Source organism: Gossypium arboreum, chromosome 12 (genome assembly GCF_025698485.1).
Source record: "Gossypium arboreum isolate Shixiya-1 chromosome 12, ASM2569848v2, whole genome shotgun sequence".
In the NCBI taxonomy this organism is placed as follows: Eukaryota; Viridiplantae; Streptophyta; class Magnoliopsida; order Malvales; family Malvaceae; genus Gossypium; species Gossypium arboreum.
In genome coordinates this window covers 71,242,281-71,248,280 of record NC_069081.1, presented here as the reverse complement: position 1 = coordinate 71,248,280, position 6,000 = coordinate 71,242,281, and positions in this window count along the sequence as shown.

Below are 6,000 nucleotides of genomic sequence, written 5' to 3'. Positions count from 1 at the left end.
TGACTATTAATTAGGTAATGAAATCAAGTCCTTTTCTTGTAATTTTTATGGATTTGTGACCAGGGGAGCTTGATTTAGCTACCCATGTACCAAATTGATAAAATATTATAGTTTTAGGAAGCTAAAATTGTTGATCAAGTGATGAATTAGGCTTGAAATTGATAGATTTTAAGTTTAGATTATGGAAAGGACTAGATTGTAAAGTTAATCTAACTTAATTGTTAACTTTGTTACCTTAGGGACCAAATTGAATAAATTTGAAACCCATCATGAAATTATGTTAGAAATAGAAAATATAAGGTCCCTAATGAGAATATGTGAAATCAGATTTTAATCCAAAGCTAGGAATCGAAAGTTATATTTATCTCGAGTTTAAGGGCTAAATTCAATAAAATGTAAAATATGAGGGGACTTGAAAATGGGTTTATATTGGATCATGCATATCATGACATAGTATTAAAATGTCTGGTATTGAGTGGTTATATAAAATAATTGTATAGATCAAGACTTGAATCAAAGTGGAGCTAATAGGGGAAAAGCTAAAATTTTGGATTAGTCCCTAAAGTATTCATTCAACTCATATTTTGAACAACTAAGGTCATATGGAACTTACTATCTCAGTTTGTGTTATATTTATACTTTTGTTTAATTTGAAATATATATGTTTGAACATAGTTTAAATACTAGTGACTTTGGCATATATGACTAGTAATGGACTGAATTGAAATATTATGTGATGAATGACTATTACGTAATAATATATGGTACAAATGTGAAAATACGAATGATTAAATGATATGAAAATGAAAAATATGAACATGTATAGGGTTTTATATGTAAATGTGAACAATTTTAGGAATGATATTAAAATATGTAAAATTTGTGCCCGTGTGTGTAACACCCCACACCTCACCCGTTCGTCGGATCCGAGTATGGAGCGTCAAAATAGACCTATGCGTACTCATTTCTAATTTAACTACTCTCAACATTCTAAAAATAAACTATCTAATATTGAAATTTAAAATAATCATCCTTATGACTAAGGCCTTAAGCCACTGAAAATTTAATCCTTCAAATGATTTCTATCTCTACTCAGACTATTAGTTTACAAATAATTCCTAAGATTCAACTAAGGCTAACTGATGCTAATTCTGGTTTTTAGGGATGTCATCTGGTTACACAATAATAAATTTTGAAACAAAACTGCCAACAGTACTCCCTTCCTATGTGCATGACTCTAAACTTCCTACGATCATCGATCATTTCCCATCTAGCTGGGTCTATCCTCAAAGTCCTCAGTCAACCCCAAAAGTCCTACAAACATCAGCACACTGCTGAACTTAGTGAGATCATTTAGCATTCATAATAACCCTAGCACACCCAGGGGTAACAAATGTAAAATAAAATAAACATAAACATAAAAATAACTCCATTTTCGCTCAAGGAGAACGTTCCTTGTCGGAATGGTACACTCCACCCAATCCTCTTAATTACTCAACTTATTTTCAAACCTTCCTCTAGTTGGGCTCTCCATTAGTTCATATCCCAAATACTTCTCCTTATCAGTAAGTCTTATTCTTACTTCCTGTATTTCCTTTCATACTCTCTTTGTTCACTCCAGATGTTTATTATCCTTTACATTAGCTTCCTCTCTTTTCCACCCAAGGGTTCTTAAAACATACCCTTTGGTGTAGCTACCCTGATTCTATCTTAGTGTTCGTAGTGGGGAAATTACTTCTAGTAATTTGCCACTCACTTCTGCCTTTACTTTAAACCTCACCTATTCCATACACACAGGTCGATCTAACCTACTAGACCAACAAGATAGCATCCATGGGACTATACAACTCACCATCCAATTGCTTGCCCCCTTTCTAGAGCCCATTATCATGGCGACTATTATCATGGTAGCGTATCTGTAGTAGACTTTCCTCAAAGGGAAATAGTCTTGACAGACGTTCTGTCTTCTCTTACCTTCCATCTTTAGGCCAGCTCCTACACTGCCTACCTCTTTCTAGTTCTTAGTATTTATTCGCCCATTCCTTGCTAGCTTTCACATCTACTACCATTTTTGGCAGATTCCTCATGATTTGCTTAGCATACGTACACTTTTTTCCACCTTCCTGGCCTTTCATGATTAACACACAAGCCTACAAACCTCATCTAAGGTTCGGGTTGTCTTTTCATGTTCGTCACAAGGCGGGTTGTCTTTCATGTTCATCACAAGGCAGACTCTATGGGATATCGTAGCCTAGCTATGGTCTTATACCCTTCTTACCTCTTTCCGCTTATCCCAGTGGACTTACCCGTGTTTACTATCTCGATGGACTTATCTATGTTTCGTAGGAAATGTCACTCGTTGTAACAGCCCATTTTCAGTGAAAACAGAATAGTGGTTTTAGGACCACAAATTTGATGTTAAAATATTTATTTTATTATTTTATTTCCTACAGCATGATAGCAGTACCGTATAAAAAAATATCGTTAAGAAATTTTATAGATTACATGTTTAATTTGACAAAAAGGACTAAATCACGTAAAATGAAAATGTTGAGTTCTAGTAGCTAAAAGTATTAAATAGCTATAAAACCTTAAAGTAAGAGTCCTTATACGGTAATTAGACCGCTAATGAAGCTAGTGGAATGTGATGGCTTGGAACTTTCGTAATTAGTGATGTTTTTAAAGGTTATTTAAGTAATTTATAAAATAATGATGAAAACAAATTAACTAAAACAATTCATCTTTTATTCATCATCATCAATCGAAATTAAAAGAGAAAAAGGAAGCCATTATTGAGCTAGGTTCGACCAACCCTATTTTGTCATTAGGTCAATGATTTTTGTCCCGTTTTTAAGGATTTCTATGGTTTCGGGATTGTTGTAGCTTAATCAAGCTAGCCCGGGGACTAATTTTGTAACACCCCTAACCCGTATCTGTCGCCGGAATAGGTTAAGAGGCATTACTGAACTCGTAACTTAGATCAAAACAACCAAATATCAAATACCATCTCAATTCAATAAAATACCATTCATTCATGTTCATTACGAACTTAAACCGAGCATACAAGGTTTAAACCATGCATCTAGGACTAAATCAATAACATGTGAACTTTTCAGAAGTTATAAAAATTTTCAACTTTTAAAAGGTCACACGTACGTGTGAACAGGCCTTGTGCCTCACACGGCATTAGACACGCCCGTGTGTCTAAGCCGTGGCGAAACAGGGCATACATACTGACTTGTCCACACAGCCACAAGACATGCCCGTGTGCCAGGCCGTGTGAAAATTAGGGAGGCTGCTGACCTGGCCACACGGCTGACCACACGCTCATGTTCCAACCCCGTGTGCCACACACGACCAATAAACACGCCCGTGTGTCTAGGCCGTGTCAAAACTGGACGGTATACTACCTTTAATTTGAAGGGTACCCCAGGGGACACACGGCTGTTGAACATGACCAAATGTCACACACAGCTGAGACACACGCCCGTGTCGACAAAAATAGGCCATTTGAATAGCCAATTTGCCACCCCAATTTGGGTCAACCTACAAGCAAAGAAATAAGCATATATGCATAACCAATTTAGCCAAATTCCAAACCAAAACATAACTCACTCGTGACATATCAATTCCAATCAAATACATATTCATAAGCCTTACCTATCTATATCAAAACATAAGACAAAAGCTTGTCAAAACATTTCTTTCTATACACCATTCAATTTCATGCTAAAACTTACCAAAAATTACCAACATTTACCATTTCTTTTGTCCAACTAAAACATATCAAATATATCATATTGTATCATATATCTTATACCAAAACCATGACATATCCACAACCATACCAAGCCATATCACATGGCTAAATATATACATCACAAAACATAATCCCACAACTTCTAGCCTATACATGCCAGACTTTAATATATACATTTTCAAAGTACCAAAATGAGGTCCGATAGTGTGGTGATGATCCTTGACGATCCCCGAGCTCACAGTAGCTTCGATATCTATAAAACAATGCAAACACACACAAAGTAAGCTTTCAAAAGCTTAGTAAGTTCGTACCAAAATCATCAACAGTATCTAAAATAAGAAACAACAACACATAAGTACTTATAAATTCTCAACTTATCTATAAATTTCATGCCAATATCATCCATATGTTTACACTAATTCAATAAACTTTATATGCATAATACCATCTACCACATAGGTATTATACTTACCTAGACATTCTCGTATTCATTCATTTTCATTCTCACCTCTTGTTTGGATATTTTAAGACTTTCCAAAGATTACCAATGCTTTAAACATTCTCACACTTAGTGCTTAAAAGATTAGTCAAAGCTATAATAATTTCGCACACTTAATGCTTTCTCAATTAACCGAAGCTATCTCGATATCACACACTTAGTGCCTCATATAGCCGAAACTAGTTTAAATCGTACACTTAGTGCCAAATACCATTGATTTATCATCGTATTCATCCAAAATAATTTTATATACAATTTATGTATAAACAAAGCATCAAAACATAATTATAACATCATTTTTTACGTACAAACTTACCTCGTACTCGAAATTGTCTACTCGGGTCACCTAATCTATAATCTTCGATTTCCCTCGGTCTAAGTCCGAATTCCTCTTTTCTTGATCTATAAGTATTCAAAATTAACCCTTTTATTAACTAAATTATTCAAAACAATCCATAGACACATATTTAGGGCATTTCGCAACGAGCCCTCACATTTTCACATTTCGACACTTTAGTCCCTAATTCACAAAATCACAAAATACACAAAGTTTGCTTGTACACAAGCTTAGCATAATTTTCATAGGTCTCATACAAATCCACACATTTCATTTATTTCACATTTTAGTCCCTCAAAATAACATTTTTACAATTTAGCCCAAATTACTCAATTTCATCAAAAATTCAAAGACAACATATGTTAACCCAAAACATATCTTACATAATTCGTCAACTAACATCACAAATCTCATAGTTTCAACAATTGCATAACTCAAAAGCATCAACAAAATCAAAAATTGAGACATGGGCTTGATAGTATACTAAGCAACGGTCACAAAAACGTAGAAATTATCAAAAATCGAACAAAACTCATACCTTATCAAGCTTCAACCATAGCCGAATGAAAACCTAGCCTTTGGCTTTCTTCTTTTCAAATTTTCGGTCAAAAATAATGATAATAAGGATGATTTTATGATATGTTTTATTTAACATAACTTAATTACTAAATACCAATTTTAACCTTATCTATTTCATTAAAATTCCACTAACTACTGTCCATATTTGTCCATTAATTAAACCAATAGCCTATCTGCATCATAAGGACCCCTCATATATAAATCCAAATCAAATAGGCACTTTTAACATCTAGCACACAACTTTTACATTTTAGCGATTAGGTCCTTTTTATTAAATTAAGCACACAAACATTCAAATTTTTATACGAGACTTTCACACATGCTAATTCACACATCATAAACATAGAAAATAATATTTAAACATTTCATTGACTCAGATTTGTGGTCCAAAAACCACTATTCCGACTAGGGTCTAAACCGAACTGTTACAAATTTGTGAAACTGTTAAACTATTAAGGTTTTGCCATGAATGAATATAGGTTTTTTTTTTTATGTTTGATGGAAGAAAATGGATAGTTTTTATTAGATAAACAACTTTTGTTAAGTAATTTTTGATGAAAATGTCAAATGGGGATTAAAGTGAAAAATAGAAAATTTTACATGGTGAAATTGTGAAAAAAATGAAATATAGGGCTTACTGGGGACTAATTGATATTTGGCTATAGTGGGTTATGGTGGAATTGCATGAATTTCCATTTCTATGAGCTAGGGACTAAATTGCAAAGAAAGTAGAAGTATAGGGAAAATGGTAATTTTACCAAAATATGATTTCGGGTTAACTTGAATAAAATACATATTGAATTGAGTTAAATTTATCCGTATAGA